An 11,910-nucleotide genomic window follows, 5' to 3' on the forward strand; every position below is an offset into this window, starting at 1 on the left:
TAGTCCTGCAGACCCTTCAGCAAAAGCAGCTCTATGCTAAATTCTCAAAGTGCGAGTTCTGGTTGGAGCAGGTGGCGTTTCTAGGTCACATCGTTTCTAAAGAAGGCATTCAAGTGGATCCAGCCAAAGTAGAAGCGGTTAGCAATTGGAAGAGACCCAAGAATGCCAGGGAGATCAGAAGCTTCCTTGGTTTAGCTGGGTATTACAGGAAATTCGTGGAAGACTTTTCCCGAATAGCCTCTCCACTTACAGCCCTCACCAGGAAGAACAAGAAGTTTGAATGGTCAGACAAATGTGAGCAGAGTTTTCAAGAACTCAAGAAGAGACTGACCAGTGCTCCCATTCTGACTATTGCAGAGAGTGACAAGAGTTTTGACATCTACAGTGATGCTTCCAAGATGGGCTTAGGAGCTGTACTCATGCAGGAAGGAAAAGTTATAGCTTATGCTTCCAGACAACTCATAGACTACGAGAAGAACTATCCCACTCATGATCTTGAGTCGGCTATGGTCTTTGCTGAAACTCGCGACATTACGTATGGAGTCCAAAGGCGTAATCTTCACAGACCACTGTAGTCTTAAGTACTTCTTCACTCGTAGGACTTAAACATGAGACAACGAGATGGCTAGAGTTGGTCAAAGAATATGACCGTGAAATCCTCTACCACCGGTAAAGCTAATAAAGTGGCGGATGCACTAAGCGGAAAATCTGCATCCCCGATGTCCCTGTCATCATTAGCCCCGCCACTACGGAAGGAGTTGTCGATTTGGACTTGAAATTATTTATGGGCAATTCTGCATTGACCTTAGAGTCAACCCTACTCGAGGATATACAGAGAAAGTAAAGTGAAGATCCCGATATCCAAAAGATCAAGCAAGGATACAATAAGGAAATTCGGAGTTTCGAGACGATGGAATTCTTTATCGGGAGTCGCTTTGTGTTCCCAATGATGAAGAGTCGAGAAAGAAAATTTTGGAAGAAGCTCATAGTACACCTTATTCCATGCATCCCGGTTCTACCAAGATGTACCAAGACGTGAAATAGAAGTTCGGTGGTCCGGACTCAAAAGAGATGTAGCTAAATATGTCAGTACTTGCCGACATGTCGAGGGTCAAAGCGAACACCAGAGACCGGGAGGAGTTCTACAACCTCTTCCAATACCAGTGGAAGTGGGAAGACATATCCATGGACTTTATAGTAGGTCTCAAGAACCACAAATGGATATGATGCGATATGGGTGATAGTGAACAGATTGACCAAGTCTGTTATTTTCTAGCCATCGTGGTGTCTCACTCTATAGAGCAATTGACACAGTTAAAGAGGTGATCAGACTTCACGGAGTTCCTAAATCAATTGTTTCGATAGAGATGGGCGCTTCACCTCTCACTTTTGAAGTGTGTTCGAATGCACTAGGCACCAAACTCAAGTTCAAGACTTTCCATCCACGGTCGATGGATGCAGAGCGAGTAAATCAGATTCTAGAAGATATGCTCAGAGCTTGTGCACTAGATTTCAAGGGAAGTTGGTGCAAGTAACTGTGCTTAGCTGAATTTTCCTACAACAATAGCTATCAGGCCACCATCAAAATGGCACCATATGAAGCGCTGTATGGCAGGAAGTGCAAATCACCCATTTGCTGGCAAGAAGCAGGTGAAAGAAGAGAGATGGAAGTGGAACTGGGCATACAGACAGAGCTGATTGATGAGACTACTCAGGCTATTCAGAAGATCAGACAGAGAATTGAGACTGCCCAGAGTAGACAGAAGAGTTATGCTGACACACGTCGTAGGCCACTTGAATTCCAAGTAGGGGATTCAGTCTTTCTCAAGGTCGCTCCTATGAGGGGAGTGATGAGATTTGGCAAGAAGGGCAAATTAAGTCCTCGTTATGTAGGACCTTTCCTGATCACAGAAAGGATTGGGAAAGTAGCTTACAAGCTGGATCTACCACAAGACATGTCAGCAATACACAATGTGTTTCATGTCTCCATGTTAAAGAAGTGCCTCCACGACCCTAGCCAAGTGATTGAGCCTCAGTCAGTGCAGATCCAAGAGGATCTTAGTTATGAGAGTAGACCTACACAGATAGTGGACAGAGTAGTCAAGAGACTAAGAAGCAAAGAAGTACCACTAGTGAAGGTCGTCTGGCAGAACTAGAAGCACGAGGAAGTCATTTGGGAGCGGGAGGACAGTATGAGACAGAAATATCCAGAACTATTCTAAGTTCGAGGACGAACTTTTTATAAGGTATGGGGAATTGTAACGACACAAATTTCCTCATTTTGAGCCCAAAAATAATTCAAAAATATTTAGAAATGCTATAGAAAAATTCTAGAGATTTTTAGAAATTTTTAGAGTATTTTTATGTAATTTTTGGAGTTCGTTTGGTATTTTTACCAAGGAGAATAAGTTTTAAAAATAAACTAAAAAAAAAAAAAGGGTTGTAGAAGCTGGGTTTCGAACCCAGCACCCCGGACCCAAGCAAAACCGGCCCAACCAACCGAGCTGCGCTCGATTTGTTAATCATATATGGAGCGATATATATTTAAGTAGTAGTTAGGAACAGTAAAATAAATTGGAAATAAAAGTGCGCGGCTGAGGAATCGAAGCCGAGATCTCTGAATTGGTTAAAACCTGGCTAACCAAGTGTGCTGCGGGCGGTTTTGTTAAGAATAGATAGTAAAAATTATTTAAGGTATAGTTGATAACAGAAATAACCCTAGGTTATAAAAAGGGATAAGTTAAGAGAGAAATTAATTTTCTCCCGAAACCCTTTCTCTCCTCTCTCGCGACGGCGATTCTTCTCGGACGAAATCGTGGCAGGGAGCTATCCTGTCTCCGGCGGCCGGCGAGGTTGTTCTCCGAGGGGTTTTCTTCACTTCTCGTCAAGGAGAAGCTTTGAGCACGAAGAAGAGCCGAGATTTGAAGCTTTACCCGAACCCTAGATCTCCTCCTTTTCGGTTGTAAGTCCAAGAACAAGAAGTAAGTGCTTCTCACCTGCAGTAGGAGTAGTTCCGAATTTTCGTTCTTCTTGTTTTCGAGTTTTCTTCTCGATTTCGAAGCGTGCGGTGAAGATTGGTGTATTAAAACTTGCTGCCGTGAGTCTTATGAAGAAAAAAGGGAATTGTTTAAATGGGCTAGAATTGTTGTGGTTCTGGGAGGGTTCAGTGGATTGCAGTGCTTCATCTAGACCTGACGTTTTTTTTTATTGGTCAACCTGCTGTTAGAATCTTGTGTGGTTGGTCCTGTACATACGGTTTTAGATCCATTGATAGTGTAGATTAGTATTTAAATTTTGAGATTTCTTTATTAAATCTGAGCATGAAACCAATAGAAAGATTGTTAACCTACTATCATGCACAAATAGATTTTATGCTCTAGATATCACAGGCCATAGATGAATGTAGTTAGTGAAAGAATCGGATAGTAGATTTGATATTCTATTCCACTTGTTAGTTGTAGATTCTGAAGTTTAGATTGTATTTATCTGCTGTTAGATGTACAGCTTTCGGTTTCTATTAGTTGAACAGTTTTAGTTTCATTGCTATCAGTTGAGCATGTGTAGCAAATTTAGTTTATATGGATACTCATGAGCAGTAGCAAATTTAGTTTGTATAGAATAGCATGAGTATGATTCACTTGCAGTAGTTGATCTTGTAATTGAATTTAATTTCCAAGATGTATTAGTTCTTAATTCTTTAGTTTTCAACCTTTAGTTATTTACAGTTTCAGATTTCATTAAAGCATTTAGCTTTAGTTTTCTCTATATATGCAGAATTTTGTTAGCTTGATATGCAGAATTTTGATTAGTATAGTTAGCATTTCAGATTTGATGTATTTAGCATGAAGAATTGATATACATGTGTTGGTTAGCTTTTAATAGTTCTCTAATCTAAAGCATACCGTTAGATGTCTTTGCTATTTCAATGAACCTGAACAGCCATTAACTTAAGCATGCATGGTTTAGCTTTCCTTGCTACTTAGTGAGCATGCACAATTTGGTACCTGGCATGTTTGGTTAGATCTTTTATGCTATCCATAGGGCAAGAACAGCCCTCATTTTTAAAGTATGCAATTTAGATTTAAGTTTCTTTACTACCTCATTTAGCATGAACAAATCTACTTTTGGATTTAGTTATGATTCTCTACTGAATTACCAAAAGATAAGTAAAAGAAAGATAAAGAAAAGAAAGGAAAAAGGCTAAGGCCTTAAGTAAAATCCCGAAGTCAAGACTTTAGGGATTTTGGCACACAAGGTGCTTATTAAATGCCAAGGCATTTTATTATAAGAAGTATTTAAAGATAAAAAGTATTTTACTTTTAAAGGGCATGTACCGGACACAAGGTCCAAGGGATGGACTCCAAGATGCCCCTAGGCACAAGGCCTAGAAGTACCTTAGTAGTTTCGGGATTATCTACCTCGACTCTTATTAAGGATGCGCGTAAATTGGTAAAATACCAAAGTGGTACAATGCCGGGCCCAAGAGAAGTTGATTATTATTTTGAAGTATAAAAGTAAAAGTTTTTGGAAACAAATGAAACAAACATCAAATATGTTTAGAATTAGAAAGTTTAGCTTCTTGTTATTTGAAGCATGCAGTATCAGTTTTCATTTGCTTCCTTATGAGTTTATTTGAGCATGACTATATGTCTTATCATTTAGTTGATTTCTTGCTATTAGATTATTTAGCATGATTAGCTTTATTTGCTTTTCAGCATGCAGTTATAGTTTTATTCTTGTATAGCATGAGTAGCTTTACATGTTAGCTTTTCAGTTAATATGATTTCTATGCTATTTATGAGCATGATTACATGTTTAGTATTTCAGTTAATCTGATTTATTTACTAGTAGATGAGAATGAGTAGCTTTCTTCTAAGCATTCAGATTTAGCATGTTTTTCGTTATATACATGCATATCGAGTTTTTGTGAGTAGGCAAGCACTTACTAAGCTTTTAGCTTATAGATACTACTTTCCTCCTACTGCAGATAAAGGAAAAGCTAAAGTATGAAAGGAAGGCGACAAGGTGGTGGTGATGAAGGTGTGTGATGGTTGGACTATGGAGAGATCATGAGTTTGCTAAGGAAACTGTCAAGACTCCTTCTTTGGAGTTTTCTTTCAGTTATTAAATTGATAGAGATTGTTTTAGTAGTTTCCCTTTATCTATGTTAAGTTTATTCCGCATTGTAGTTGAGTTATTTCCTATTGTTGGAGTTCTTTTGTTTACTATTGCTAGGATAGTTTATTTTTAGTTATATATAAACTGCGTGGTGATGTTATTGCTTTGTATATGTATGTGCTTATGATTATTGTCACCGGTACAGGGGAGACTCTGCCGAAATTTTTCGGTAGGGTTTTCCTAGAGATTTTTAATAAACCGGTTAAGTAGAGTAGTAGATAAGTAACGGTCACTCTTAGAGAGTAGTAGTAGTAGTAAGAAGGGTGGTCGTTACAGTTGGTATCATAGCAGTTCCCATTCTCCAGCATCACACACACATCAGCATCATCCTTGCCGTCTTCAAGTAAGAAAGTATTTAAGTTTTTCCTTTTATGCTTCTTTATTATTTGCAGTATGGAGAAATTGCTTATATGTGCTTCTGTAAGATAGAAGTTTGTTTCTCTTTTATTCATATACCTAAGTTTGGTTAGAAAGGATAAAGAATATATCAAGTTTTTTTCTTTCTTTGCATAATTAGATGTCAAGAAGAGGACTTCCCCGTACCGCTCGTACTGAGGACCAGGCTCAAGAGAACGAAGGGCCAGGAGCAACTGAACCAAATCTCTCTGAAGTTGTTGCTCAACTCCAGAGACAAGTAGCAGAGCAACAGCAAGTGATCGTCAATCTGATGGCGAATCAGCAACCAGTTCCTCCCACACCTCCAACAGTAACTGTGGAGACTCCAGTGGTAACTGAGGTTCCACCAGCTACCCAAGGAGTCGTCACAGCACCCCAGAGACAAGAAGCCTACCTCATACAGTGGCTGAAACTGAAACCAAAGAGCTTCTCAGGCACGACTGAGCCCTGGGATGCCCAGTCTTGGTTCAAAACACTGGAGAGCACCATGGAGCTTCTTGACTGGCCAGAAGTCGAGAAGGTCAAGTGTGCCTCCTTTTGCCTGACTGGAGACGCACGAATGTGGTGGGAGAGAGTCAAAAGTAAGAGGGCAGTCAATCCGATGAGATGGATTGATTTTGAGACAGAGTTCTACGACGAGTTCTTCCGCCAAAGGATCACCAATAAGCACTACGAGGAGTTTATGGAGTTCAGAAAGGGTGATCTAACAGTGGAGGAAGCAGTTAAAAGATTCAATAGGCTAGCTCGTATCTGCCCAGAGCTAGTAAGCACGGAGAAGGAACGAGTCAGACTGATGCTCAGGATGCTGAAGCCAGTGATAGCACTTAATGTGAGTAGTGGAGCTCATCAACCTCAGACTGGCGAAGAGTTAGTCAGCAGAGCATTAGTCGCTGAGCACTATCTGGACAGCATCAGGGCACAACGAGCGCAGCATAAGCCAGTCAAGATCGAAGACAAGACAGCTGGCAATCAGAAACCTCAAGCAAATAAGCAGCACTGGAAGGGTAAAGGTAACAAGAGAAAGCAGTGGAACTCAGGAGGTAACCAGAAGGGGGGACCAGCAAACAAGCAGACTAAGTTGGGAAAATACATCCGAGTCTGTCTTTTGGGTAAGACTGGATGTTATTCTGTGGGTGGAAGGACATATGGCTAGGGAGTGTCCTAATAAGCTCAAAGCACCTCAGCCACAGCCAATACAATATGGAGGCAAGCCTCGGTTACATTACATGCCCGCAACTCTGGAAGGACCTCACTCAGTCAAGGAAGGTTGGAAGCTCCACTCGTTCCACCAATGCCGAGTATTCTCCTCACTAAAGAGGAAGTCGCTAGTGCCTCCACGGTCGTAACAGTCAAGTAGTTATTTTTCAACATATAGCTACGATACTGGGGCGACCCATTCTTTTGTATCCATACCTTTTGCCAAAGAATTACAGGTACCTACAGAAAGCATGAATTCCAAGTTCCTGACAACCCTACCTTCTGGGGAAGTCATGGAATCTAGTCAGTGGCTTCGGTCTGTACCAGTCAGAATTTCAGACCGAGAGCTATGTGTTAATCTGGTAGTCCTCGCTATGCAGGATTTCGATATCATTTTGGGTATGGATTTCCTCAGCAAGTACAGTGCTTCAGTGGACTGCCGCAGAAGAAAAGTGATCTTTAGTCCAGAAGGTGAACCATCCTTTGAATTTACAGGAGTGCCAAAGAGGAAGACTCAGAAATTTCTCTCTTCCCTCACAGCTCACCAGATGCTAGCTAAAGGGTGTGCTGGTTTCCTTGCATTCATTGTGAGTACAGAAGAAGAAGAAAGACCTAAGCAGGAGGAAGTTCGGGTAGTCTGTGAGTATCCAGAGGTATTTCCAGAAGAGCTACCTGGACTACCTCCCAACAGAGAAGTGGAGTTTGAGATTGAACTGGTTCCTGGTACCGGTCTAATTTCAAAAGCTCCATATCGCATGTCTCCAGCAGAGCTAAAAGAGTTACAAGAGCAACTTCAGGAGCTACTTGACAAAGGCTTCATTCGCCCTAGTCACTCACCATGGGGAGCTCCTGTGTTGTTTGTCAAAAAGAAGGATGGATCTATGCGGATGTGCATAGATTATAGAGCTTTGAATCAAGTGACCATCAAGAACAAGTATCCACTGCTCAGGATCGATGATTTATTTGATCAATTGAAAGGTGCAACAGTGTTCTCCAAGATAGATCTGCGCTCTGGGTACCATCAGTTGAAAGTGAAGGAGAGTGATATACCCAGAACAGCTTTCAAGACCAGATACGGACACTACGAATTTGTAGTCATGCCTTTTGGTGTGACTAATGCACCTGCAGTCTTCATGGACTTGATGAATAGAGTGTTCAGAGAATACCTTGACAAGTTTGTCATTGTGTTCATCGACGACATTCTAGTCTATTCCAGAACTTCAGAGGAGCATGAGACGCACTTGAGAATAGTCCTGCAGACCCTTCAGCAAAAGCAGCTCTATGCTAAATTCTCAAAGTGCGAGTTTTGGTTGGAGCAGGTGGCGTTTCTAGGTCACATCGTTTCTAAAGAAGGCATTCAAGTGGATCCAGCCAAAGTAGAAGTGGTCAGCAATTGGAAGAGACCCAAGAATGCTGGGGATCCGAAGCTTCCTTGGTTTAGCTGGGTATTACAGAAATTCGTGGAAGACTTTTCCGAATAGCCTCTCCACTTACAACCCTCACCGGAAGAACAAGAAGTTTGAATGGTCGACAAATGTGAGCGAGTTTTCAAGAACTCAAGAAGAGACTGACCAGTTCCCATTCGACTATTGCGAGAGTGACAAGAGTTTTGACATCTGGTGATGCTTCCAAGATGAGCTTAGGAGCTGTACTCATGCAGAAGGAAAAGTTATAGCTTATGCTTCCGGACAACTCATAGACTACGAGAAGAACTATCCCACTCATGATCTTGAGTGGCTGTGTGGTCTTTGCACCAAACTCCGCGACATTACCCGTATGGAGTCCAAAGGAATCTTCACGGACCACTGTAGTCTTAAGTACTTCTTCACCGGAAGGACTTAAACATGAGACAACAGTGGCTAGAGTTGGTCAAAGATTATGACTGTGAAATCCTCTACCACCCAGGTAAAGCTAATAAAGTGGCAGACGCACTAAGCAGAAAATCCAGTGCATCCCTGATGTCCCTGTCATCATTAGCCCTGCCACTACAAAAGGAGTTGTCAGATTACGGACTTGAAATTATTTATGGGCAATTCTCTGCATTGACCTTAGTGTCAACCCTACTCGAGGATATACAGAGAAAGCAAAGTGAAGATCCTGATATCCAAAAGATCAAGCAAGGGATACAGGAAGAAGGAAATTCGGAGTTTCGAGTATCAGACAGTGGAATTCTTTATCAGGGGAGTCGCCTTTGTGTTCCCAATGATGAAGAGCTGAGAAAGAAAATTTTGGAAGAAGCTCATAGTACACCTTATTCCATGCATCCTGGTTCTACCAAGATGTACCAAGACGTGAAACAGAAGTTCTGGTGGTCTGGACTCAAAAGAGATGTAGCTAAATATGTCAGTACCTGCCTGACATGTCAGAGGGTCAAAGCAGAACACCAGAGACCAGGAGGAGTTCTACAACCTCTTCCAATACCAGAGTGGAAGTGGGAAGACATATCCATGGACTTTATAGTAGGTCTCCCAAGAACCACAAATGGATATGATGCGATATGGGTGATAGTGGACAGATTGACCAAGTCTATTTTCTAGCCATCGGGGTGTCTCACTCTATAGAGCAACTCTATGTTAAAGAGGTGATCAGACTTCACGGAGTTCCTAAATCTATTGTTTCGATAGAGATGGGCGCTTCACCTCTCACTTTTGGGAGTGTGTTCAGAATGCACTAGGCACCAAACTCAAGTTCAAAGACTTTCCATCCACAGACTGATGGACAGACAGAGCGAGTAAATCAGATTTTAGAAGATATGCTCAGAGCTTGTGCACTAGATTTCAAGGGAAGTTGGTGCAAGTACCTGTGCTTAGCTGAATTTGCCTACAACAATAGCTATCAGGCCACCATCAAAATGGCACCATATGAAGCGCTGTATGGCAGGAAGTGCAGATCACCCATTTGCTGGTAAGAAGCAGGTGAAAGAAGAGAGATGGAAGTGGAACTGGGCATACAGACAGAGCTGATAGATGAGACTACTGAGGCTATTCAGAAGATCAGACAGAGAATTGAGACTGCCCAGAGTAGACAGAAGAGTTATGCTGACACACGCCGTAGGCCACTTGAATTCCAAGTAGGGGATTCAGTCTTTCTCAAGGTCGCTCCTATGAGGGGAGTGATGAGATTTGGCAAGAAGGGCAAATTAAGTCCTCGTTATGTAGGACCTTACCTGATCACAGGAAGGATTGGGAAAGTAGCTTACAAGTTGGATCTACCACAACACATGTCAGCAATACACAATGTGTTTCATGTCTCCATGTTAAAGAAGAGCCTCCACGACCCTAGCCAAGTGATTGAGCCTCAGTCAGTGCAGATCCAAGAGGATCTTAGTTATGAGAGTAGACCTACACAGATAGTGGACAGAGCAGTCAAGAGACTAAGAAGCAAAGAAGTACCACTAGTGAAGGTCGTCTGGCAGAACCAGAAGCACGAGGAAGTCACTTGGGAGCGGGAGGACAGTATGAGACAGAAATATTCAGAACTATTCTAAGTTCGAGGACGAACTTTTTATAAGGTATGGGGAATTGTAACGACACAAATTTTCTCATTTTGAGCCCAAAAATAATTCAAAAATATTTAGAAATGCTATAGAAAAATTCTAGAGATTTTTAGAAATTTTTAGAGTATTTTTATGCAATTTTTGGAGTTCATTTGGTATTTTTACCAAGGAGAATAAGTTTTAAAAATAAACTAAAAAAAAAAAGGGTTGTAGAAGCTGGGTTTCGAACCCAGCACCCCGGACCCAAGCAAAACCAGCACAACCAACCGAGCTGCGCTCGATTTGTTAATCATATATGGAGCTTTATATATTTAAGTAGTAGTTAGGAACAGTAAAATAAATTGGAAATAAAAGTGCGCGGCTGAGGAATCGAAGCCGAGATCTCTGAATTGGTTAAAACCTGGCTAACCAAGTGTGCTGCGGGCGGTTTTGTTAAGAATAGATAGTAAAAATTATTTAAGGTATAGTTGATAACAGAAATAACCCTAGGTTATAAAAAGGGATAAGTTAAGAGAGAAATTAATTTTCTCCCGAAACCCTTTCTCTCCTCTCTCGCGACGGCGATTCTTCTCGGGCGAAATCGTGGCAGGGAGCGATCCTGTCTCCGGCGGCCGGCGAGGTTGTTCTCCGAGGGGTTTTCTTCACTTCTCGTCAAGGAGAAGCTTTGAGCACGAAGAAGAGCCGAGATTTGAAGCTTTACCCGAACCCTAGATCTCCTCCTTTTCGGTTGTAAGTCCAAGAACAAGAAGTAAGTGCTTCTCACCTGCAGTAGGAGTAGTTCCGAATTTTCGTTCTTCTTGTTTTCGAGTTTTCTTCTCGATTTCGAAGCGTGCGGTGAAGATTGGTGTATTAAAACTTGCTGCCGTGAGTCTTATGAAGAAAAAGGGAATTGTTTAAATGGGCTAGAATTGTTGTGGTTCTGGGAGGGTTCAGTGGATTGCAGTGCTTCATCTAGACCTGACGTTTTTTTTATTGGTCAACCTGCTGTTAGAATCTTGTGTGGTTGGTCCTGTACATACGGTTTTAGATCCATTGATAGTGTAGATTAGTATTTAAATTTTGAGATTTCTTTATTAAATCTGAGCATGAAACCAATAGAAAGATTGTTAACCTACTATCATGCACAAATAGATTTTATGCTCTAGATATCACAGGCCATAGATGAATGTAGTTAGTGAAAGAATCGGATAGTAGATTTGATATTCTATTCCACTTGTTAGTTGTAGATTCTGAAGTTTAGATTGTATTTATCTGCTGTTAGATGTACAGCTTTCGGTTTCTATTAGTTGAACAGTTTTAGTTTCATCGCTATCAGTTGAGCATGTGTAGCAAATTTAGTTTATATGGATACTCATGAGCAGTTGCAAATTTAGTTCGTATAGAATAGCATGAGCATGATTCACTTACAGTAGTTGATCTTGTAATTGAATTTAATTTCCAAGATGTATTAGTTCTTAATTCTTTAGTTTTTAGCCTTTAGTTATTTACAGTTTCAGATTTCATTAAAGCATTTAGCTTTAGTTTTCTCTATATATGCAGAATTTTGTTAGCTTGATATGCAGAATTTTGATTAGTATAGTTAGCATTTCAGATTTGATGTATTTTAGCATGAAGAATTGATATACATGTGTTGGTTAGCTTTT

Source organism: Zingiber officinale, chromosome 8A (assembly GCF_018446385.1).
Source record: "Zingiber officinale cultivar Zhangliang chromosome 8A, Zo_v1.1, whole genome shotgun sequence".
Lineage (NCBI taxonomy): Eukaryota > Viridiplantae > Streptophyta > Magnoliopsida > Zingiberales > Zingiberaceae > Zingiber > Zingiber officinale.